Consider the following 25606-nt stretch of genomic DNA (forward strand, 5'->3'; position numbering starts at 1 on the left):
TCATCTATGATTTCTTAATTAGTAGATATGAAAACTTTAGATCTACAACACAAAAGCAGTTACAGTTACACAGATCAGCTTACTTAAGGAAGCAGTACAACCTGCAGTATGTCTGTTTGCACATCACATTAATTTTAACACTGAAATTTAAAACATTTTCTTTTGTGATTTTTGGAAAGCAAAGTCACTGATCAGATCCTCAAATGATAAGCTACGGAGTGTGTCATTTCGATGCACAGAATGCTCAGGGCAGGTAGCTTTTCTTGCAGAATTTTCTAGGCAGACATCTCTCTTCGCATTTGCTTCTCTATCCTGTCTCCCCCAGGACCACTAATTTATCTCGAGTAAACACCTCGGACACACAGAGTGACAACAAGCTATATGCACGAAAGAGAGAGAGAGAGAGAGAATTTACCAGACAAAAAGACTGGTAATCTCTAGACAGGCATTGAGAAAATGAGAAAAACTAGCCTATATTAAAGCAAATATAATGACTATTATAGGCTTTAAATAGCCTATAAATCATATGTACACATAGTTTGAAATAACTTGCTCACCAAGTACTCAGAATATTTTGATATATATATGTGTATCTTCCTTCCCTTCTCTCAAAACCCTCTATTTCTTTTCGTCAGCACTCTCCGATATTTCCTGGGAAGGTTCCCAAAACTGATAGAGGGAAGCCAACACAAATTTATCCTCATCAAGATCCACTCGACCCAAGCCCATAAGTTGATCACTTGCAAACTCAATCATGTGAAGCCTGGATAGTGCATGAAGCAGAAAGCGGAATGCACACTAAAATACACAATTGTACATATGTACAGATCAAAAGAAAGAAAGAACCCACTAACACTTAAGAAAACGAAGGAAATCAGGAGTGAAGGCACTATACGACTTAGCATGCTGGCCCATAAACAAAAGATGGCTGCCTTCTGGCTATTACCGGCCAACGGGGATGCTATACATGATATCACTCCTAGGACGAGTGCCATACGAGTATGAGCTTGGCAGGATTGCTTCATGACACTGCTGTCTCCAACCTCACATTTTCCCCGATGTTATCAGCAGTGAGATTTTATTTATTTAAATAAGTTACGAAGGCACGGTCAGAATTTTACCAGTAGGAACTGGCCAACAAAACACTGCCTTAGAAGACTGATAGCAGACTTACTTGTAGAAATACTAATTTTACAACTGCAATTATCTTTTTTCCCCTCAGCCCTGGTCTCCTGCCTATCAATAATGAACAATTAGTGAAGGGTACAGATAGGGTAAGGGTATTTGTGTAGCCAGATGTGTATATTTGTCATATTTGAACGAAAATGTCTCTATTTAGAGAGAATCTTTTTTCCCATATTTCCTTTATTTTTATCAACCGATTTTGATAAAATTTGAAATGGAGTCAGTTTTTTCTTTTTTAGAGGCCCCTCATATTGCGAGGCCCTAAGCTGTAGTTTAGTTATTTTATGCCTTAATCCAGCCCTGCAGAGCTCACTATCTAAAACTAACTTGAGTGAGTGCTTGCCTTCACAGAGCAGCAATGTTGTGCATTAGTTGATCCGTATAGACCCGGGGTAGTCAACAGGCAGACCGTGGGCCAAATCCAGACTGCCAATTTTGAATGAACTCTGACATTTTTTTATTTAAATTATCATTTTTGTTTTGTTTTTTTTAATTTTCTCAGGACTCTGGACCTTGACAATAAATAATTGATTATCCCTGGTATAGACCCTATTGGTGTGCACTAGTTTTTTTTTTACTAGCATTAAAGTACTACTATTTGAAATAACACTGAGTTAAGAGCACACTAGGGAACTGTTAGTGTGCACCAGCAGGATCTATACAGACCAATTAATGTCCTTTAGAAATCACAACCCGTACTGGTCACATTATCCCATCACGTAGACAAGCCACACAAATTACAGATCAGCCACACTGAACCTACAGTTGTGCTACCCAGCATCTGAGGAGCTGTAACTTGAGCTTTAACCCACAGCCCCTGACGGATCAACTAGCTCAAGTTCTATTAAAGCACCACTTAATTTGAGCTATAGATCTGTGTGTGGAGACGGGAGTTGGGTTAGGGGCAACACTCAAGTTCTACTTAGCGCTAACACTGCAGTGAAGTTTGTAAACTATCCATAACAGTTGAAGTCTGGCAGGCAAAGCAAGTCTTAATGATAGGCTAAAGCATTGAAGATAGCGATGAGATGGGTTTTTTTGGTTTTTTTTTGGGGGGGGGGGAGGTTGGTCAAGTTTGTTGTGCATACAGCACTGTTCTGGTAATTACTGTGCTTGCAAATAATTATTTTCTAATAGACACATACTTGTACCCTTCCGCTTACAAGGTTTTTAGTACAAGGATGCTCAAATTCTTCCTTACTCATTTTGCAACGAACAGGTGGGCTCTGATCACCAAATCTGAAGCTGTGATCAAAATTTGAGCTGAAGTCAGAATGTTGCTCATTGTGTAAGATACAACCATGTATACAAGGAAAGTTGAGGAGTCCTGTTCTACCTTTTGGCTTCTCTCTACACAAGAACACTGCCTCATTTTCTGATGTATGACAACTACCGTATATACTCGTTCATAAGCTGAATATTTTTGGTAAAAAAGTGACACATCAAAGAGAGAGGGTCGGCTTATAAATGGGTCTATACCACAATGTGATGATTTTAAAACTCTATGGAATCATTGAATTGAATATCTAATACAGGGATTGGCAATCTTTGGCCCGCGGCACGCCAGGGTAAGCACCCTGGAGGGCCAGGCTGGTTTGTTTACCTGCCGCGTCTGCAGGTTCGGCTGATCGTGGCTCCCACTGGCCGTGGTTCGCTGCTCCAGGCCAATGGGGGCAGCAGGAAGCGGTGGCCAGCACATCCCTCAGCCCGCGCCGCTTCCCTGGCGGGTCGGGGGCCAAAGGTTGCCGATCCCATATCTAATACATTGTAGTTTTGTTACCTGGAGCATCTGCAGGCATGGAACCCCTCAGCTCCCTGTGGCCGCAGTTTGCTGAACTGCAGCCACAGGGAGCTGAGGGGCTCCATGCCTGCAGACGCTCCAGGTAAACAAAACGCCCCGACCCGCCAGCGGCACACCCTGACGGGCCGGGAGCCAACGTTTTCCAACCCCTGAAATATAGGGTCAGCTTATGAAAGGGTCATACAGTTTTTGCTATTACCTATACATTTGGGGGGGGGGGGGTGGCTTATAAATGAACGGGCTAATGAACGAGTATATATGGTACTATGAATGTTACACCTTCAGGTCACTGGAAGAATCTCAAAACGCTTTGTTCTTTAACAAATATCAGCGATTGCATGGGTTGCAGAAAGATGTTGGTATGTTATATTCTGGGCTCCCTTCAGAGTCAATGATATATATATTTTTAAGGTTAGTCAAAATGTACTGCTGTTCTAAATGCCTCAGCTTTTTTTAAATGGGAACATAAAACACAGAAATCTTTGCTAAACTATTTGCCTTGGCTTGCCAGGTCAACATCGAGATTGAACATGTGGAAATAAGATTCTGAAGTTTTAAGGGATCTGATGGGATACCACAAGCTCATCCTATATAAGGTAACGTTCTCTGAACTTCCGCTCCTCAGATACTAAAGCTTTAGGCCCCTGCAGGTCTGGTCTTTCCATTACTGTAGTGGGGCTGAGGAAAAGGTTTCTTGAGTTGAAGCTGCTAGAAAAATAAGTAGGTTGACATCATTTGTGCACCACCCAGTTTTTCTATATACCTTTGTTCTTCACTAGATGGTAGACTTGGGTAGAGAGAGGAGCCAGGGAAAGGCATGAATGAGAGTTAGCTAGCCCTGGCCACAAAGCAGAATGGATCAGGAAGGGATTACAAGAATACATGACAAAATAAGACCATTAACATCTGACAACTTTGTCACAGGCTTGGAATCACTGACAACTGTATTTCTGACTGCTTACTCCCTTGTACCACCCTTTTCATTTGCAGATTCTGATTACATCATCAGTCCCTCTCTGGGATGAGAAAAAGTACAGCAGACCACCCTGCTTCCCCAGCAATTAAAGAGAATCAATACATGAGTTAGAAGCATGTTTAGTCTGCAAGCTACCAACTGGCCCACCCATAATGTATATTCTCCTGCTCACCACTCAACACCTCTTGCCTTCTTCAATACTGCTCATTGGGAAGTCCATCCGTGAAAGGGAACCAAAGTTGATTTGTTTTTTTAAATAGAAAACAAAGGATCCAAGAACATGAAAGTGTAGTAAAAAGTGAAACTACATCACATCCACTGGTAAGTAGTTCCAATGACTACGTTGTGTGTGTATATAAATTCATATTTGAATGTCAGCTTCAACTTCCAACCTTTGAATTTTTGTTTTGCCTTAGTCTACTATATTACAGATCTCTCCTACTATATCTTCAGGGAACATACGTTTAGTTGGCTATTCCCCATCACTCCTAAACCCTTCATATGAGTCACTGCTTTCTATAGTTTCCCTGTCCTGTAAGCATGGCCTACATTCTTTATGCTCAGATACAAGACCTTGCAATTGACCATATTAAAACACATTTGATTGCATCCACCTTATAAAGTGAACCAGATCACTAAGTGATGTATCATTAACCCCACTCCAACGTGTCTTCTGCAAACTATTAGCAAATATACATTTTTTAACCAGATCATTAGTATTAAATAGTGTTGGGTCAAAGAACTGAATCCTGCAAATCCCACTAGAAATTAATTTAATGATTCCCCACTAACAGTTATGTTTTGAGATCTATCAGGTAACCAGTTTAATTCATTGACTATATGCTACACTGATTTTATATGCCATTACCTGCTGCACAGTTGGGAATCTGGTCTTAAAATTCTAATATATGAATGACATTAAAATTGCTTTTCCAGTTCCAAATAGTACTAGAAGATTGGCTAGGAGCTACTCATCCTCATGAAAAGGGTGTTTTGTTTTGTTTTTGCAAGCATTGGCGTCTAAGCTTCTATAATCAAAATATAAAATAAATTAGGATTTTTTTTTTAAAAGGGTATAAATTAGTCCCACTAAAAATAGTAACTAATTTGAACCACACTATCCAATCTAGAATGATATGAAATACAGGTTCACAAACATTTAAATTCCTCCTGCTCATTGCAGTATTTAACATTTAACTTATTAGCTTTTATTTCACAGTGGCCAACATTTTGTAATGCTAACCCACTGGAGATAAAAGTTGATTATGAATGCTACAGAGCAAAGTTATACTCATTTTCCACAATATGTGCAATTTTATCCTAGCACACCACTACATTTTGAGCAGAGAACTGTATTTAGACCTATTTGAATTTTAGTTAGATTTCCCCCCCCCCCGTAAAATGCTTTAAAATTATAGGGATGGTAGGAGCAGCTCACTTTCATAAATCTCTTTTCTCAATCCTGTAAAGCAGATAATTTTGCTTAGTGCATTTAATAGTTTCGGTATGGTGTGTATTTGGTGCTATTACAGAGCAATATAAATCCACCGAATATGCTTTCCGCTAACGCTTATTTAAAATCAGATGTATGTATTCTGTTTTTGGCAGGTGTCACTATATTTTCTATGGGGGTTTTTTTTGGATGATTTTTCCATTAGACAATGTTTTTACATGAGAGAGTCCCCATCAATATAAAACTGGCACTTATAAGCCACAGGAAAAAATAATTATATCACACTGTCAGACAGTATAAAAAATAATGTATTTCATGTCTTTTCACCCTTACACAACTCACTGTACATGTATGCACACAGTGCCTGCAGCTGTATGGAAATGCCTGATGTCCTGAATAATGGCTCTGACGCAGCTGCAGCACACAGCAGATAGTTTTGCACAGGAATGAAGCTGCATGCATAGGTAAAAGTTCAGTAGGAGATGCTATATTAATTTTTTGGTGTAGGTTCCAAAGCGGATGAGAAGCAGAAGAGACTGAAAAGGTACTGAAAGATAGGATAGAACAAGCCACTTCACACAGGTGGTAAATGATGCTATGGTAAGTAAACCAAGCCACTATAGGGGACGTCAGGGTAAGACTGCAAGACCCTTTCCATTCCAAGACTTATTCTTGAACCTCTCCACCGAGATTCATTCGTGTTCACAAATACATTTTAAAAGATACATGAATACATACGTTAATGTCACTGTACTGGTATATTTGAGTAAGATAATTTGGACTTAAATAATGTGGCTACAAACGACAAAGGATCACGCAGTGCCACATTTTAGAGTTTCTAACATAAATATAGGTCTATAGTTCCTTACAGAACACATGGCCTTGTAAAAAGTCTTGCAGCATTTTAGATTAACATTCTATAAAAATATATAAAAAAACAAGAACAATCTAAACCTCCATTTAGTGATCTTTGTTCTTAAATTAACAGTTTCAGAGAAATCACATTGGCTGGAGCCATGAACAACTTTCTGGTACAACACAACAGCAGGGAAGCCTATGGCAGATGAACTTTGCTTTTGCCTCTGGGCAGTCACATTGCCAACATCAAGGTTCTGACATTCAGTGCACACTGAACAGTTCTATCAACCTCTTCAAGAGCACAAAACTTACCTTCAAATTCAAAGCAAGGCTGCTGTTAGACACTTGGAAGTCACTGTAACCATAAATACCATTTAAATAATTCAGAGAATCCATGAAGCGGTGAGGGTTGGTTAGCGAAATCTCTTTAGCAGCCATTAGAACAGCGTTTTAAAAACACATATTGCTCTCTCCATATTAAAGACTGAAACAGGACTTCCACAGACCTATTTTGACATATACCTTTGCCAAACTAACCAATCTGTCTGAAGTTTTGCAGATGTAATCTTATGCTGGAATAGAGTATTTTATGTAACAGCTGAGGCGAGCCAGACAAGGCTTTTGCATACAGAAGCTTCAGTCTTCCAAAGAAGAAGGGAAACTGAAGTCTTAGGTGATTTCTCTTTACTTTACTCTACTCTTGCTCAAGTGCCTTGTTTCAAAGGCACATGTACACTATTTGTCAAGTGCACAAAAAAGTGTCAATGCTAACCTGTAAGCATGAAAAAACTAAAAGAAACCCAAAATTTACCTATGAAGCATCTTAGGTTTTAAACTGGATATGAGATAATGCACAACGCTAGGGTAGTGATTATCTATATAGAAAAATCCCATAGTAAGCACTGTCCCTACGATCCTACTCTTAGCTTTTCACCGGCAGTAATGCTACAAGGATAAATTCAATAAAAGCTTATTTATGGGAGCTGGAAAAGAGAAGGGAATGGGCCAAATGGAAAAAGAGGAAATCAAGACAAAAAAGGGTAAAATACAGAAGGACGGGCCCTGCCCAGAGGCTTCAGAGCTCATTTGATTTGGGACAACTGCTGCCTGAGCTGAAGGAATTAGGAACCTAAAAAGAGTAAGCAGCAGAGTTCAAACTTCCTTTTCCCTGTGTGAATGGTAGTATTGAATGCAGACACTTTAATTGCCTGCACAGAGTGAATTAGACAGAACAAAAGTGACAAGAGATGTGGTCATGAAGTCTTCCTCAATTCTAGGGCACCCCTTCCTAGGTTTCCTGGTTACAGGGATGTAAAAATATAAAAACACCACTAGAATTTACAACAACTTTACACAGTCTTTCCTGTACAGTCATTCCTAAAGAATGCAGAAAGATTCAAGATAGCTGTATTTGAATTTACAATTTGTAAATTAAATGAAATTATAAGTCACAGATGAAGGTCCGTATTATCCACTAAACACTACTGCTGCCTGACTTCTGTGAAAATCTGAAGCAATACAGTGCTCCATGAATACTATGTCCTTGAGGTTATTCGTGAAAAACTGATAAAGATACAGGATTGATTCTGCCGATATGTATGGCTCATGTATTACTCTGCATTGTGCTTTTAGAAAAGCTGTTCTATGAAGAGTCAAATGAGATGAGAAGATTATCACTAACAGTAGCATGCTGAATATACTACTCCTGGAGGAATTCTGCGCCACTGCGCACACACATAATTTATGTCCCCTGCAGATTTCTTTGCTTCCCCGCAGAACAATGACTTTCTGACAGGGAAGCAAAGGGAGGCCACAAGAGCGATCATACGACCCTCCCCAACAGGATGTTTCGGGTGCCCAAGGCAGCCGGCAGAGAGATAAATCACTGTAGGGCAGGAAGCGGGACTGGGAAAGACTCGGTTGGTGGCTCCTACCCTGCACCAGGTTCAGCTGCTAGTCCCAGCTACGCTGGGGCGGACGGGACTTCCTCTTCCCCTGTACAGCAGCCAGGGCTGGGTCAGACCAACCCCCAGAATTCTTCCCTGGCTGCGGGAAGCTCTGCCAACCCCACCCCACCCCGCTTCCTGCACCTATCACTTCTCAGTTGCAGGGGGAGTGATACCTGTGCAGGGAGCTGTTCCCCCCACTTGCCCAACCCCCATACATCCAGACCCCCTCATACCCAAATCCTCCCACCGAGCCTCACCCCCTGCCGCACTCAGAACCTCCCCGATAAGCCCCACTCCCCTTGAACCTGGACCACACTGATGAGCCACCCGCATTCCCCCCACCGAGCCCCAACCAGCTGCACCTGGAGCCCCACCCCACTGATCACCCCCCCCGCCGAGCGCTATCCCCCCCCCACACCCAGACCTCCCCCCCGCTGAGCCCTATCAACCTTCACCTAGACCCGCCTGCAGAGTCCAATTACCATTGCACCCAGAATCCCCCAAAAAGCCCCTGTGCATCCAGATCCCCCTTTCACACAACACTGGACTCTTTCAAAATAAGTGCATAGCATTCTGGGCAAGTATCCCAAGATACAATATCCTGGTGCTAGGCTCAATGCATGAGTTGTTTATTGTGGTGGATTGTGGGATACCTACAGGAATCTATTGGAAAATTCTGGGACTTGGGGGTCAAAATCCCATGGATTCCTTTCGATGATATCCCATATTATTATTTTATATATTTATATATATATATATATATATATATATATATATATATATATATATATATATATATATATACACATACACATACACATACACATACACATACACATACACATACACATACACATACACATACACATACACATACACATACACATACACATACACATACACATACACATACACACACAATTTAGCGAGCACCATTTTCAAGGGAGTGCTGCCAATCCAAGGTGACCAGCAGCAACTGCAGAAATTCAGGATGTGGAAGGCCACTTTCCTGGAAAGCTGCAGAGCACACCCCGGAGCTGCAGCACGGACCATCATGAGACACCCCCTCAAAGAAGCATGTGGATGCTGCCATCTGGTAGCTTGCCACCTTGCATGGCTACCATCAGTAGCTGTTTAGTTTGGTGTTGGTAGATCAACTCTTGGGGCTATTACCCCAGATCCTCAAACTCAGTTAGGGTATGTCTACACTACGAAATTAGGTAGATTTTATAGAAGTCGATTTTTAGAAATCTATTTTATGCAGTTGATTGCATATGTCCACACTAAGCGCATTAAGTCGGCGGAGTGCGTCCTCATTGCTGTGGCTAGCATCAACTTACGGAGCGGTGCACTGTGGGTAGCGATCCCACAGTTCCCGCAGTTTCCACCGCCCACTGGAATTCTGGGTTAAGCTCCCAATGCCTGATGGGGCAAAAACATTGTCGCGGGTGGTTTTGGGTACATATCATCAGTCGCCCCTCCCTCCGTGAAAGTAACGGCAGACAATCGTTTCGCACCTTTTTTCCTGGGTTACCCGTGCAGACGCCATACCACGGCAAGCATGGAGCCTGCTCATCTCACCATCACTGCTGCTGTTGCATCAGAGAGGCTTTGAAAACCAGTTTAATGACTGGCCAGGCTTCGGTGTGTCAATTGTGTGTGTTTCTCCACCCCCTTTGTTGATTTTAATTCCCTGTAAGCCAACCACCCTCCCCCCTTCAAAATAAAGTAACTTGTTTTGAAACCATGCATTCTTTCTTTATTAATTAAAAAAAATGAGATAACGGACAAGGTAGCCTGGGTGGGGTGGGGGAGGAGGGAAGGACAAGGCCACATTGCTTATTGTAGCCACACTAAAAATCAAACTGTTTGAATGACAGCCTTCTGTTGCTTGGGCCATCCTCTGGAGTGGAGTGGCTGGGTGCCCGGAGCCTCCCCTCCCCTCTCCCCCCTCGTTCTTGGGCATCTGGATGAGGAGGATATGGAACATGGGGCAGAGGGTAGGCAGTTATACAGTGGATGCAGCGGGTGTCTGTGCTCTTGTTGGCTTTCCTGCAGCTCCAACAGATGCTTCATCATGTCCGTTTGCTCCCCCATTAGCCTCAGCATCACATCCTGCCTCCGCTCTTCGTGCTCACTTAATTCTTTCCTGGCCTCTGCCACTGAATTAAGCTGTGCCCTATCAGTGCAGGAGGACTGCATGAGCTCGGAAAACACGTCATCGTGAGTGCATTTTTTTCGCCTTCTAATCTGCGATAACCTCAGGGACGGAGATGATACGGGGAACGTAGAAACATTCTACGCTCTACGATTCTGGGGAAACTGCATGGTCACCTGTGCTGCTGAGTTCACCACGCTGACCAAACAGGAAATGAAATTCAAAAGTTCCCAGGGCTTTTCCTGTGTACCTGGCTAGTGCATCGGAGTTCAAAGTGCTGTCCAGAGCGGTCACAATGGAGCACTCTGGAATAGCTCCCGGAGGCCAATACCGTCGATTTGTGTCGGCACTACCCCAAATTCAACCCAGCAAAGTAAATTTTAGCACTACTCCCCTCGCCGGGGAGGAGTATAGAAGTCGATTTTAAGAGCCCTTTAGGCTGGTTGTGTGGACGTATTCATTTTTTAATCGACCTAACGCGGCTAAATTCGACTTAACCCCGTAGTGTAGACCAGGCCTTACTGACTTCTTTGAACACTTGTTTTTCCCAAATTGCATAGGCGCCATTGTTTGTCACCATCCCCTGCAGGTCTAAGCTAGCCAAAAGAAACAAGCATTTCTCCACTGTCATGCAAGTCCTGGTTGATAAGTTTCACTAAAACTAATGTGCGCTGGTTTGGTAAGGTGACAGGATCATTCCATTTTGTGCAACAAAAAAACGGAACTTTTGTTCACAGAACTAACCATAGACAATAGTGTGGTTCCAGCAATAGTGTGGTTCCAGCTGTTATTCTGGAAGACCCAGGTTACCATCTGCTTCCCTAGCATATTAAACCTTACTTGATGCTTGGATAGAAGATGGGAGCTGTTTAACTATACCTTGTGTAGTTGTAGAATGACTGCGGCAGGAATATTTGCAAAACAAAGAAAAGTGAAATTGTCTCCTGACAAGACTGGAGGCTTTTCTGAGGCCTTGGCTACACTCAGGACTTCCCAGTGCTGCCGCGGCAGCGCTGTGAAGCGCGAGTGTAGTCGCGCCGCCAGCGCTGCGAGAGCGCTCTCGCAGCGCTGTAAGTACTCCACCTCTCTGAGGGGAATAGCTTACAGCGCTGCGAGTGAGCGTGCAGCGCTGCAGGCACTGATTACACTGGCGCTTTAGAGCGCTGTACTCGCTGCGCTCGGAGGGGGGGCGTTTTCACTCCCGAGCGCAGCAGGTTGCAGCGCTGTACAGCTCCAGTGTAGCCAAGGCCTGAGAGATCTTCCTGTTGCTACTGGCACTTGCTGTGTTTTGCAAGACATCAGAACGCAAAGGAGAGAACCTCAGCGCTGGGTGGGAACTGGAGGTGGAGAGATTCTGGAGCACTGACAGCCAGAAATAGGGACATTTAATAGAGGCACCATGGGCCAGGAAACCAGAGTTAGGAAAGCATTTTGCTTGTACTAACAGCAAGATATAGGAAAGGAAAATGAATATAATGTAACAAAAGAAATGAATTTAAATGAATACAACATAATGCACATGCTTGGTGAGGTTTTTTTTGTTTTGTTTTTTAAGGAATGTGTTAGAGCTGTAACAATGAAATTTTTCAACCATGTGCAGTTGTAAATAACATATTTGACAAGCTAGTGCAAACTTAAAAGCTAAGATGGTGAAGAAATACCCAAAGTATAGAATGAACAGGTTTGTGAAAATGAGGGGCACACAAACATGCAGATGGGATTGTAGCCGTTCTTGTCTTGGGGGTGAAATGGCATAGGAATGGTCTGTCCCTTGCAGTTAGGGGAGAGAAAGAGGGTTCCCAGTATCCTATGGTCTCAAGAGGCTGCAGGACAGAGTTAGGTTGGGGTGTTAAGATATAAGCACTACTGTTTCTGCATTACATCGAACATCCTTTCCTGCATATGCCATTCTCTGGCCAATCAGTCCTTACACTCCTTTAACTTCTCAGCATGCTCCCCGTCTTCTCTCATTCTTGCCTAGAGGGCCCAAATCAGGACTGGGCCTTGTGCTAGACACTCCACAGACTTAGACATGAAAACTCATCCCTTCAAAAAAAGAAGTGTGGCGTCCTAGCACGGTCTACTCCAAGGGTTAGGTTGACTTAACTACATTGCTCAGGGGTATGGATTTTTCACCCCCCTCAGCAACGAAGCTGTATCGACCTAACTTTAGTGTAGGCCTGGTCTAAGACATGCAACAGGGAAAACAGGAACGGACAATTGACAGTGCTCTAAGTTGGTTGTTACACACACAGAGTAGCACTACTTATCTTGGTATACAATTATGCTAAAGTTAAATGGTCCCATAAAAAAATCAATTGGAATACTGTGGAAAAAGGTTTTAGGCAAGATTTAGATTTCAGCAAAATGTTTTCCTCTCAGCTACATTAAATTGACATTATAAAATACATCAATAAGCCTTTTGACGTCTCTAGAATAACCCTTCCAAAAATATACTCGCCTTAAATCTGAATCCTAATGCTATGTGGCCTCCTTTAAACATACATTTTAAGTCAACGTAAGCTACCTTTTACATGTGACTCTGAATTGAGAGTTTTATAAGCACCTATAGTATTGACTTTAGTTACTCTCTAAGCTTGATTTTCTCTGTTACCTTAGAAAATATTTCTACTGGACAGAAAGAAAAGAAAATGGTTCCTCTATTTGAAACTAAACAAGTTGCATCTAAATTGCTTCATATGTGGTTCAAGTAATTAAGTAAGAATGACTTACAGATATAAAAAAAATAAATTCGTCATTTTTTAAAATCCTGCTGAATGACACCTATTAGCCAGAGACAGATTAAGTAGAAGAGGGGTCTTCCACTAGCAAGGTCACGGGGCAACACTCATATTGGGGATAGGCTTCTCATCAAACATTAATCTGCTAGGGAGAGTTGCAGTTTCTACCAGTGCTACATTAATACCTTGCTTGGGAGTGCTGTGTTTCAAACAGCTGACTATTAGGTGTGATAAATTTGAGACATACCTAGCCACACCTACACTCCCAATTCTTTTAACTACTGGAAGAGAAAGAGGAGCTCTTTCCTCTTGCCTTCAGTCACCTGACTGCTACAATCTCCTCCCCAGCCTTTATTTTAGAGTGTAACACCCTATCACTACCATTGCCTGCCTCTATGTATAAAAGCTTTCCTAAATAGCAGTATGTAATTAACATGCTTATTGACCAGTCTTGCTAAATGCTCACTATTTAAAAGAGTGAGCTATCAGAAATTGTGAAGAGTAGTCAATTTAAGATTTAAATTCAGTGTCCCTTTAAACCCAATCTTTCCATTACCATTAGCGCTGAAGTTCAGCTCCTGTAGGACATTCCTTCTATAGTCCCAGTCAAAATACAGGGCTGACTGCATTTCCAGAAAATACATGGGGAGAGAGACTTTGGAGTTTTTGTTTAAGAAAAAACATCCAAAAGCTAACCACAAAAAATCAAAGCAATGTTAGTTACAGAGAAGGTGTCTATTTTGCTGCTGCAAGAAGCTTTACCAAAGTAGGGTAACATCATGCCAAATTTGCCCTCAGTCATACAAATGTTACCATACTGAAGTAAATGAATTTGTACAAGTAAAAACGAGGACACCGTTTGGCTTTTTCTTCAAGTCACTAATCTATTTTGTACTGGTCAGATTTAAAAAACTATGAATTTCACATACACTGCTTATTCTTGTGGGGACCAATTTATTTGTCTTGCATACCATGGGGTTCTGTTCCCATACTGGCCTGTAATGAGTGAACATTTGGAACAGTTGCAGATTCGATTATGGATTTTCCATATTTCCCAGTAGAACTCACTGTGCTGCAATGGCCATCTTTCATGTCATGAACAGGAACAAATAGGGAAGATTAAAAACCCACAACCCACAATAAAGGAAAAAAAGCAGAAGTACTACTGGTTTCGCATAAGGAAAAAGCAAACAAAACACCTATATACACTACATGCCTAAATACTATTGTGCAGCAAGTGTTTCCATACGAAAACTATAATCGCATTACCAATTTATTAAGAGCTAAAAGAGCTGCTGCTTGATAAAAATTCCACCTTTGGTTTCAAAAGATTATTGTAGCTAACCATCTTGATTTCCTGTGTAGTGCTGCACATTACTATTGAAATGGTATTTTACTCCACAGATAGCTAAATGACTGCGTGCAGTTAATTACATTGGTGAGGCACTTTGGGATTTTAAGAATTAGAGTCACTCTACAAATGGAAGATTATGAAGTCTGTTTACCAGAACTCTCATTCTTTTTAACTTTTCAAGGAGTTGAACATTGACAAACATGGTCTTGCGACAAGCTACAGACTACTTCCTATATGCAAAACAAGACCAACAGCAAAACTTTGCTCTTACAGTACAATTTCCCATTTAAGAAAAAAGTTGACAACTATCTCTAAGGTCCCATCTACACTTGAACTAGAACCTTGGCTTGTTTAGAATATTGTTCTTGCTAACAGGATGCTAACATGGGCTCCACGGTAAGTACAAACAGGTATAAAAAGGCTTCTAACAGTTTTATAATAACTACATGTGACAAAGTGGAAGATTGAGCTCTCAGTTCCTAATGGAAAGGGGGCAGGAGGGAGAGTTGAATCTTTAGAGACATCTTTTATCCTGTTTCAGTTACTTGTGTTCAACGGGTATTAACTAGAAAAGCCCACATTTTAAAGAGCTAAAAAAATAATTTTTCATCCCTAATGGGGTCTACTTGCATGATCACTGATGCAATAGTCCTACAGTTCTCCAATCATCTGAAGAGTCTTTCAAGGTAGCTAGAGTAGAAAGGACCTGAATTTTTAATGTTAATAGGGAGACCTTTAAGTCTCCAATAGATCACAAAGAGGCAAAAATCATGAACAAACTCATCTCATTAGAAAGCTTTAATGCCCCTTTTTGACCAAGGGAGAGTGGATTTCTGCACAATCCTCACCCACCAACTCCCCAAAGTTTGCTCTGTCCATCTTTTCCCCAGCCCACATTAACTGTTTGGGGCTCCTATTCCCTTGTACATGTCTCCTATTGCTTGTCTTTGTATTTCTGCTCTCTTTGATCTGCTGCAGCATCTTTGTTTCAGCAGCAGCAGCGTAGGGCTTCCAAGCCAGTACTTTTCCCTCAGACTGCCTGAAGCTGCTCTCACTAGCCAGAGCCAAGGCCAGGGCAGTCGTCAGACTCTCCTCTCCACTAAAAATTATGTTGCTGTACATCAATGAAGAAGGCAGGCTTTGAAACCTTGGACTCCCACCACAGAGATCAGATAATATCAGCTAAAAAGTTCTACTTAAATTGAAAAATACATAAGCGTTAAACTGATAACATTCTTAATGCTCAAACACAAGCATCAAGAAAAATATTAATGCAATAAGAAACTGATTGTATTCCACATACTATTCACAGTAAGCACAGCTGGAATTTGTAAAATACTGAAAAGCAGACATGTTATGACATTGTTTTACCTCCTGATAAGCTCTGAGAAAAAGATGTGCTGGGAATTCTATTCTGAAAGGTGAACCAAAATTGTTAGACAGTTTCTCTAGCTGAATCAGTTAGACAAGTCACAGCTACATTCTATAAATACAAACATACAGTACTCACACAGGCAGTTTTAAGCTCAGTGTAGAAAATGGAAAAAACTTATTTTAAATAGCTTATTGTAACAACCTAGTCATTGTAAGTAAAATTCCATTTCTTTATGATGTAGTGTACCTTGTACTTCATTTCTATGAATATTCAAAATATCAAATTTAGCCAGCAAAGTAGCAGAGTTTCTGACTTACCCAGGAGAAGTCAAAGCATATGCTCACAAAGTTTTTATATGTCAAGCCAAGTTTTGTTTACATAAGAGGCCTGGGTCAAATTTTTGTATGGTTATGTGGATCACTGGATACAATAAGAGAATACACAAATTTAAACTAACTGCCAGGAACGTATGGGTTTAGAAACTGCCTGATTACTGTAGCAACATACACGGTATTCTTTCCAGTGGTTCTTAGCTTAGATTGAGTTGAGAAGGAGGAGGAGGACGACAACATTATGTTCTGCTCTTTCAGAGGATGGATAACTTAATAAGTCTTCCCCATGTAATATGATAATTTAATATGAACTGAAAGAGTTTGACCATCTTTTATTCAGAAGGCAAGTATGAGAAAAGTCTTTAGAATTATTGTGCTCAGATATGCCATGGAGGAATTATAAATGTATCAGAATATTATGGCTCTGCATAACTGAATTTTGTACTTATTCCTTATGAAATCCTCCTTTGGAGGATATGAGTCTCAGAAAACATGTTTGACAAAATTACCAATTGGATGGCAGAATCTACTTATATAGTAAATCTATGACCAAGGTTAGGGTGGCACAAGGAATTGCACTTAAGCCTTCAAGATCATACACTCAATAACCAAAAGGTGTAATCCACAGAAGGGAGAAAACCATTTATCTAAAAGTTCTAAAGAAGAATATGTTTATAAAGGCAGAACATCCACCATGCAGGATTTTGCCTATTTTCAAAAGACCAAGCAGGATATAGACAATTGAATAAAAGTCATAAGGGAAACAACTTCTATTTACAAAAACTTCTCCTGCACAAGATTTAACAGATTTGTTTTATGAGAGATGAAGACATCCATCCTCCCCAAGGCAGGATACCCCAACAAGGAGAGAATACTTAGGAGCTAACTACAAATAAAAAGTTGCTTTGCCTTTTATTCTATTTTCCACTCTCATGTTTATGTTTCTGGCTTTTAACATTAGCAGATCCTCACTTTCCAAAGACAAATTAAGAATCATAACCAAATTTCAGAAATGAGCAATTGTATACATTAGGAACAAAGCTTTTAATATATACATTAACATACGTGTTGCCTTAAATCATTTAGTGAAAATATTTAAGAAAGTTACTAGACAATGTTTACAAGTACATGACAAATTTCCAAGTATCCTTCAATATTAACTAGACAGCTAGCTCCTGGGAGTTTAAGTGGCAATGCCAACATGAAATACAATCTGAGAATATTTATTAAGACAGCAATATCAGAGGTGCAGCCAGAAACAGAAACAAGAGCTCTCCCTATACCTCTTATTAGGTATGAAACAGCGTGAGATGTACATGCACTTGAAAGTTAAGTTGACAAATTCATCTCCTCTCCCCCGAGCACAACAGTTAAGCTGACTGAACTCCCAGGGCAGATGCGGCTATGTTAACGGAAGAATTTTTCTGTCAACCTAGCGATCACTGTTTGGGGAGATGGATTACTATTATTGATGGAAACCCCCCTTCCATTGCTGCAGAAATCATAAGTATTGCCACTGTTAAAGGTCCATCAAACAAAACATCTGAATTAGAAGGAATATGCCTGAAGTTTCAGTTTAAGAAAGGTAAACGGGTGTATAAAAAAAAGTAAAAACGTATGGTAAGTCTGCACTTAAAACTCTCCAGCTGTGCTGCTGCAGTTTTTCAGTGTAAACACTCACTACAGAGATGGGAGAGGTTCTCCTATTGCTGTACTTAATCCATCTCAGAGATGCAGTACCTAGTACGGTCTACACTGGGAGTTAGGTCAGCATAGCTGTGTGTCTCAGGCTTATGGATTTTTCACATCCTGAAAGATGTAGCTATGCTGATGTAAGTTTTCAGTATACATCAGACCTTATTTTATTATGGGTAGAACTAGTGAAGTGTTCAGTGTAATATGTGAGTTTACTGGGAAATTAATTTTATATAGCAGGTATGCCATAAATAAATACTGCGCATGAAAGAAGGCTAGCATTATTCCCAAAATATTCTAGAAAATTTAAAAATTGCAGGAGAGGAAAAAAGGAATGAAAAACAGCATCAATTCTAGTGTGCCAACTTAAATTTAGAGTTGGCATCACTGCGTGCAGTATTTCCACCTTTCTGTTGGAGTTACAATTTCATAACTTTCCTTTTCTGTGATACTGGGAGGTCTCAAGCTCATGACTGGGGGAGTGCGAAGAGCTCAAACTTTTACAATCACATGCCAATTAGAGCATCTCTACAGTAATTTCAGTTTACTGAGTTGAGAGCTCTGCAGAATTTCTTTTTAAAAAAAAAATCTCCTTTCTGGAAACAGTAGGAAGTGGCCCAATTTTATAGTATAGCTGCAGAAATTCCGGTTGCCTATAGCTACCAACCAAATCAACAGACAGCCTTATTCTTCTGGAAATAAAAGGTATTTTACACACAAAAAACAGAGGCTGCTGTCTTAACTTCTCACTGCATATCTGTTAAGGTACCTTCACAGAACTGAAGTTCTATAGCTAAGGATATGTATTATAATATCCTAGTTTTTAAGTATAATGAGATCTGCGAGTTAAAGTATTTAATCATTCAGGGGAAAACAAAGTTCTAAAAAAATTAATGAAATTTTATGCACAATACTAAAGAGGAACTTCACATTCACTAAACTTGTTCTGTAGATTCCCTTCCAAAAGAACAAGATTAACAGTAGAGGATAACTTGGAAAGAGACTGAGGAAGGGGTAGAAGGAAAGGAAATGATTCTGCACTCGCCTGAGACACTAGTGCAGGGGTCGGCAACCTTTCAGAAGTGGTGTGCCGAGTCTTCACTTATTCATTTATTCACTCTGATTACGCATGCCAGTAATACATTTTATCGTTTTTAGAAGGTCTCTTTCTACAAGTCTAATATATAACTAAACTATTGTTGTATGTAAAGTAAATAAGGTTTTTAAAATGTTTAAGAAGCTTCATTTAAAATTAAATTAAAATGCAGAGCCCCCGGACCGGTGGTCAGGACCCAGGCAGTGTAAGGGCCACTGAAAATCAGCTCGCGTGCCATAGGTTGCCTACCCCTGCACTAGTGCATCTATTGTTTTGGTTCAGTGAGTTAGTTTATAAAGATTTCAAGGCTGGAAAATTTAACCAGTTCTTACTAGCCTAAGGACTAACTCCAGCTAGCAAGGAATAAAAACACCAGTGCTATCAGAGCTGCTACACCTCCTTTTTACCCCACCCCCAAGCCAAAACCCCTTGCTGCACTACCTCATTTCTTTAAATTGCAACTATTTATTGCATATCAGCTTTTTATTTAACACTTTTTTTAAAATGCTACTTCATAAGGCTGGTCAAATTACAGAAAAGTACTGGTTGAATATATTTGACAAATTCTGCTATTATTGTAATATATTTGCTGATTGCTTTGTGGTGTTCAACCAATATTAGTCTTGAGTAAATTTTATAAATATCTGTAAAATATTTGTGATGTATTTGACCAAGATACTTTATCCTTTGCCTTTGTAACTTTCTCTTCCTGTCTTCACTCCTTTCCCCAGTAAGATCATTATTTTTCTCCCAGAGTTTTCAACTGAGAGTTTCCTCTCCCCATGCTCCCTCTTCCATCTATGTCCACCCTTATTTTCTCTCTTCTATTTCCTCCCCCCAAAAAAACTTTTCTAGAGCATACCTCTAACTTGTCCCTTCAATAGTTTCCTTCCTACCACTGGACCCAACCAAAGGCTTGGGAGTTGCAGCAGATTTCTAATCACCAGAAGGTTAAGAATTAACTACAGACTATGGAAGACAAAGCCGCTACTGCCAAATGTACAGTCAAGCCGCTCCAGCTGCACATATTCTTATTAGGAACCTATTCAGTGGCTCCAGTGTCCATGTCTTTCCTGACCAGGGTGGATAAACATAATTAAAAAAAATAAATCTGGATTTATTTAAATCAGTTAATACATCTTACTTTAAAATAAAGCTATTTAAAATTAAATTTGAAAGTATGACAATTCATGTTAAGACTTAAGTTTACTATAATTTATTAAAATCAGTTACATTACATAATATTCAAGCAGTACATGTTTGCTGCCAAAGTTTTAAAGAAAGTCAAACCACTGAACTAGTGGGAAGTCATTAACCAACAAAACATGTGAAACCAGGAGTTTGCTGAAGGGTTAAACCAGCTTTTGGACAGCAGTAGCCTCTTCTGCAGGTACAGAAGAAAATATTTTCTTCATATGTTTACTCAACTGGTTCAGTTCAATGATTTTCATTCAAAGTTGAGAAACCAACTAGGAGTTGGAAAAGGAAGAGCTTTCCTGCTTCTATCTATCAATAAATATGAGGTGCAAAGATGAGATCTACTTGTAAAATCTTGAAGATTATAGTGACCAGAAACAATCAGTTCAATTCACTAACTACAGATAATACTTCAATTATTTTTAAATGCAAAACATATTGCTACTTACACAAGAAAAAAAGTATCTAGCACATTTAAGGTAGCTTTATTTAATTTTTTATTTGTTGTTTGTGCATTAATTGAACTCCAATTTTCATCCAAATGCTGTTTCACACAATCATGGGTAAAAAATTAATTTACTGAAGGAAAGCATCATTCATCATTTTCTAAACGTAAAAATTAAGAATCTGACCAGTGTATGATAGGCTACAATTGCTTAAATAAATGTGTAGTGATAATGTATCTTCCTGGTTATCAACAAGCAGTACCAACTTATATCAACCAATGAGTATCAACCTCTCTTTAGGGCAGGGGTTCTCAACCTTTTTCTTTCTGAGGCCCCCCCCGACATGCTATAAAAACTCCACAGCCCAGCTGTGCCACAACAACTGTTTTTCTGCATATAAAAACCAGGGCCAGTGTTAGGGGGTAGCAAGCAGGGCAATTGCCCAGGACCCCTCACACCATAGGGGGCACTGCAAAGCTAAGTTGCTCAGGCCCTGGGTGGAGGGGTTTGGGGCCCCAGGCTGCAGTCCCGTGTGGTGGGACTTCTGCTTTCTGCCCTGGACCCTAGCAAGTCTAATGCCAGCCATGCTTGGCGGACCCCCTGAAACCTGCTCGCAGCCCCCACGGGAGGCCCGGGACCCCTGGTTGAGAACCACTGCTTTAGGGAAATAACTAAAAAGTACAAATGCAAAAGAAAATTAAAGTAGACCATTTAAACCAAGGTTTTCTGCTTGCTCATTTAAAACATGATTAAAATCACGGTTTTAATTCAATCCACCCATGTACCTGGCTAGGTTTCTGATTTACTTGAAACCCTTGAGACTAGTTGTCAAAGAAAAAAAACCCCAAGCCCCCAAAAACCCTTAAACACATTGATATTTTCCAGCTTGTTGGTTCAGGAATATTTAAGCATTCTTTACAAACAATTAGAGTTGGAACATGTCTTGTGCTATTTGAAAGTTTTGATTCCAAGCTTATACCTCTAGAATTTCTTGAGAGGAAAATTGACATGTCAGAAATTCCACATAGTCAAGAGAAAGCTACATAATAATGAAATTACTAAAGTCCAACATCTCAAACAGCTAATGAAGTCCCAGTTTTCATATGGTGTAAATTATTTCTAGTCCAGGTAATTCATGAGATATTTAGATTACAAAAATCAAAATACCCTTTTGCTGGTACCTCAGTCTAGTTGTGCTTTTTTGGCACAAGTTCAGGATTCAAACAAGTACCAGACTACAGCAAACAGTATTTTTTCCTCTTGCAATAAATAGGTACACCGGACAAAAATCTTGCGTGTCCATGAGCAATAAAGAAATGGTGTAAATGTAATACAAAGTATGTGTCAAGTAAGCTTCAAGAAAACAGAATTAAATGAGCTAGCCTGGAGATTTTCAAACTGATCTATGGCAGAGTTACTAAGGACCCATGGAGAGCTGTTTGGTCATGTAATGACAGCTTCTTATTTACAGCTACCAAATCATTTAAAAAACCTATTATAATTTTACTACTCTTCCACAGAAATGCTGATGTAATTACAAAACAGATGTTATATTATGAGGAAAACAGGGGTCCATGAAATAGCCAACATAAAATGTGGTCTGTACTAGAAAAAGTATCAATTTGGTTGAACACAGCTACTATGTGAACAGTACAAAAGGTTAGAGTGCCCAAGTTAGTACCATTCATGTGAACATGTTCATTACTTTCCTTTACAATGTACTTACGGGAAAAAAAGATCCAATTTCAACCCATTATTTAGTACCAGTTTATTTACACTGTACGAAGTTTTAGGCAAGCACTGGTCAAGACAGGGTGGATAAATCTGATTTTTTTTTTTAAAAAAAATCAGTTATTTTAAATCAGTTTATTTAAATTTAAAATAGGTTTAATTTTTAAAAATTAAGTCTATTTAAAATTAAAATTGAAAGTATGACAATCTATGTTAAGCCCTAAACTTACTCTCATCTTTTAGACACTTTTAAATTAAAGAATAAAATATTTAACAGTGTATGTTTGTTGCCAATGTTTTAAAGTCAAACCACTGAACTGGTGGATGTCACTGGCTAAGCACCTGGAACCAGAATTTGTTGAAGTGCTGAACCTGATTTTGATAGCAGTAGCCTCCTTCTGCATATAGAGAGAGAATATTTTCTTCATTTCAGTTTATTCAACTATTAGTTTAATGACTAATTCATTCAAAGTTAAGAAGCCAATGGGGAGCTGAACAAGCAGAAAATCTATGAATAAAAGCTAGGTGTGAGAGGATGAGATCTACTAGTTCTAAAATCTTGAGGACCACTGTGGCCAGAAATAATCCATTCACTATTACAGATAAGGCTGCGAATCTTTCACGGAGGTCACGAATTCCATGACTTTCCAGGACCTCTGTGACTTCCGTAGCTACAGCGGCTAACCCCAGGGCCGCCCCAGCAGCTAGGGTGGCCCCAAGCAACTGGTCCCGGGCACTGCCCCAGAGCAGTGGTCCAGGAATGGTGGCGGGGCCCCAGACTCTCCCCCTCTCCCCCCGGGAGCAGCAGTGGTGGCAGGACCTAGGGACGGACACACACACACACGAGTTGCAGTGTCCACTGGAGCACCGTTCCTCCCCCTCCACCCCCCCGGTAAGATTTAGTTAGGGGTATTTTTAATAAAAGTCATGGACAGGTCACTGGCTGAGACTTTATGGTTATTGCCCGTGACCTGTCTGTGACTTTTACTAAAAATACCCATGACTAAATTGTAGCCTTAATTACAGATGTTTCCATAATTTAAAATAAGATTTAAATGTAAAATATTGATAAACATATTTGTGTCCAAAAAAATTGCCAGTTATTTAATAACAAAAGCATTTTTGTGATTGTTTTAACTGTCTGACTATCCACCCAATTATAACTTTACACAAATAAAAAAATCAGTAATTTAAGAAATGCATCATTCACTATCACTAACAAAGTAAAAAACTGAATAAATCTAAGTTAAATAATTGCTTAAATGTGCATAAATGTATTCTCCTAGTTAGCAAAAAAGCATCAGATTTAGTGCAAAGGCTATATTTGGTTGCAAATCATCATGCGTTAATGGTTACCAACCAGTGAAAATCAACCTTTGTTTAGGAAAATAATTAGACCATCTGAATGCAAAACATGATTAAAATAGATGTAAATCAAAGTTTACTGCTTGTTGAGTTATCCAGAAAAGCCACTAACGGTGGTACAACATCTCTGGAGCACAGGGATACACAATGGAAGCTGCCTAGGAGCACACTGCCCAAATTAGTTCAGCTATTCACAAGTTCATATTACTGTTTTATAACCTTAAAGTTGGTCCTCCCCTGGATTTCTGGACTTTCCTTATTTATATTTTCTACTTTTAATGCCACTTCCCTTTCCATAGCATTCTCTTTTTCTAGGTTTCTATTTCTTCAATTCCGCTAGATGTCTCACTCATTTGCCCTACCTACCTCTCTACTTGGATTTTCCTTTTGATTCCTGTATCCAACATATGAAAGTTCAAAATAAAGGCTCTTGAACTGGTATAAAAACACTGTACAGGAAACATACTATTAATTCCAAATTTTTTGCTAGAGTTCTTAGGCACATCTGACACACCCTGTACTTTCTGTTAAAGTAGTAATAATGCGTATGGAAATGTCACACCTCTGCAGACTGGCACCAATATGCAAAGATGCATTGACGCTACAAGATGAGCATCAGGAGTGCTGCTGTTTTTCTAGCATTCCTCCCTCTCTTCAATGTTACTTTAGCTATTAATCGGTTAAGTGGATATAGCTAAAAAATAGGATTTCATTTTTCCCCCCAGATACAGTATGCAGGATAATCACATCTACCCCATCTCAAAACACACTGATAAGCACATATGCTTTCAAGAGTAGTTGCAATAACATTTTAAACAGGCTCTAAGAGTATCTTACTTCTAACAAACTCCGCAGATAACTTAAGTATCTTTCTAGCAAAAAGCCATATAAATACAGATCTTTAAAAAGATGCATCAACACTTTGTCTAGCCAGTATATGCAAAGCCGTTGTGGCAGAGTTGGCTTACTGTTAGAAGCAAATTAGTTACACAGTTTCTGTGTTTTAGACTTTTTCATCTTCTCTAATTTACAGTGGTATAAGATGCATTATAATTACTCTAAACAACTATGATTATGCAGACACTTTACAACTTTCTATTACATGTACTTCTAAAATTAGTTTTCTAGTAAGTTACAATTTAAGCCTTAAGAATCCTGTGTTTTTTAAAGTATGCTTATCAACAGTTGCAAAATGCCCTCTTGAGCCAACTCTCCTCAATTATCTTAACATTTGAATTTAATTGCTTCTGAGGGCTTATGTCAGATGACAGAGTTGAGGATAAAAACCTTACCAGACACCATCCTTAATTCACACGACAATGCAATAGCACATATGGTACACAGGATCACATACACAGATCCCTGTACTAAGTAGGAAGAACTGTGACAATTTAAGACTGGATTATCAGACCAGATTTTAGCCTCAACTCCAAATTTCTTTGCTTTTGTGGGTTCACCATATGCACAGCTATTTTTAACTTCATTAAAGATACACAACTGTTGACATTGTGAATACATACAGTGAGCAGTAAAAAGAGAAATTAAATTCAACTACATAAAAGTTACGCATTACAGAAGCATAGCCTAATGAACTATATTAATGATTTATTTTCAACCAGTTCACCCCACTTGGTCCATCTTTAATCAAATGAATCAGTTAATCTAATAATGAAGGAAAATTTAATAATGGATGTAATGTGCATGGTAAGTAGTAAATTCAATTTTTAATTCTTGTCAAATGTATTGATGAAATCCATCAACTGGCTGCTAGAACACTGATTTTTGTTCAACTTCAGCTAATTAGAACATTTCTCTACCCTGGGGAGGGAGGAAAGAGAAAGAACATATCCTTGAAATAATTCTGTTTCAGTCCAGAAGTTTAACAGTCTTGGAC

General features: G+C 39.7%; 1 protein-coding gene across 1 annotated transcript in view; it reads right to left on the bottom strand.

The window, feature by feature from the left end:
• Positions 1-25606, bottom strand: part of SEPTIN7 (septin 7) — a 106827-nt gene that overhangs the window by 53967 nt on the left and 27254 nt on the right. The window lies entirely within an intron of this gene.

This window comes from Emys orbicularis, chromosome 2 (genome assembly GCF_028017835.1).
Source record: "Emys orbicularis isolate rEmyOrb1 chromosome 2, rEmyOrb1.hap1, whole genome shotgun sequence".
Classification (NCBI taxonomy): Eukaryota; Metazoa; Chordata; order Testudines; family Emydidae; genus Emys; species Emys orbicularis.